Raw genomic sequence first — 1507 nt, forward strand, 5'->3', positions numbered from 1 at the left:
TGTCAATATTTTATTCGTAATATAACATAGATGACAGATCAAAAGTTTAATCTGAGTAAATGTAACATTTTAAAGGAAAAATATGTTGATTCAAAATTTCACAGTGTCAACAAATCCCAAAAAAGTTGGGACAAGTAGCAATAAGTGGCTGGAAAAAGGAAATTGAGCATATAACGAACAGCTGGAAGACCAATTAACACTAATTAGGTCAATTGACAACATGATTGGGTATAAAAAGAGCTTCTCAGAGTGTCAGTGTCTCTCAGAAGCCAAGATGGTAAGAGGATCACCAATTCCACCATTGTTGCGCAGAAAGATAGTGCAGCAATACCAGAATGGTGTTACCCAGCGTAAAATAGCAAAGACTTTTAAGTTATCATCATCAACCGTGCATAACATCATCAAAAGATTCAGAGAATCTGGAACAATCGCTGTGCGTAAGGGTCAAGGCCGTAAAACTCTACTGGATGCTCGTGATCTCCGGGCCCTTAAACGTCACTGCACCTCAAACAGGAATGCCACTGTCAAGGAAATAACAGAATGGGCTCAGGAATACTTCCAGAAAGCATTGTCAGTGAACACAATCCACCGTGCCATCCGCCGTTGCCAGCTGAAACTCTACAGTGCAAAGAGGAAGCCATTTCTAAGCAAGCTCCACAAGCTCAGACGTTTGCACTGGGCCAGGGGTCATTTAAAATGGAGTGTGGCAAAATGGAAGACTGTTCTGTGGTCAGATGAGTCACGATTTGAAGTTCTTTATGGAACACTGGGACGCCATGTCATCCGGACCAGAGAGGACAAGGATAGCCCAAGTTGTTATCAACGCTCCGTTCAGAAGCCTGCATCACTAATGGTATGGGGTTGCATGAGCGCTTGTGGCATGGGCAGCTTGCATGTCTGGAAAGGCACTATTAATGCAGAGAACTATGTTCAGGCTCTAGAACAACATATGCTCCCATCTAGACGTCATCTCTTTCAGGGAAGATCCTGCATTTTTCAACACGATAATCAATCAATCAACCTTTATTTAGACAGGTAAATCCCATTGAGCCTCGAGGACTCATTTACAAGAGAGACCTGATTTCAACAAAGAAAGATGACAACAATGGACAACAGCAACAACAATAAACAATTATAAAAAGTCATACTGCAGGTTTTTTTTTTTGTTTTTTTTTTTTTTTTTTACAAATAGGATGGCTAAAAGGAAAAGGTAACATAAAAAAACCCCAAAACAAAACAAACAAAAAAAAACAGCTAGATTCTAAGGCGAATGTAGAAAACTAAAAACAGGAACATGTCTGCATTGGTCCCTGCCAGGGGTCCAACAGATTCTTAAAGCCACTTAGAGAGTGCCAGACCACATTCTGCAGCAATCACAACATCATGGCTACGTAGGAGAAGGATCCGGGTACTGAAATGGCCAGCCTGCAGTCCAGATCTTTCACCTATAGAGAACATTCGGCGCATCATAAAGAGGAAGGTGCGACAAAGAAGGCCCAAGACGATT

At 41.4% G+C, this 1507-nt stretch overlaps 1 protein-coding gene across 1 annotated transcript in view; it reads left to right on the top strand.

Annotated features, from left to right (window-relative positions):
* ryr2a (ryanodine receptor 2a (cardiac)) overlaps positions 1–1507 on the top strand; it is a 554599-nt gene that overhangs the window by 127894 nt on the left and 425198 nt on the right. The gene's annotated exons all lie outside the window — the stretch shown is intronic.

The sequence above is a fragment of the Nematolebias whitei genome, chromosome 17, assembly GCF_014905685.2.
Source record: "Nematolebias whitei isolate Nwh7 chromosome 17, NemWhi1, whole genome shotgun sequence".
NCBI lineage: Eukaryota > Metazoa > Chordata > Actinopteri > Cyprinodontiformes > Rivulidae > Nematolebias > Nematolebias whitei.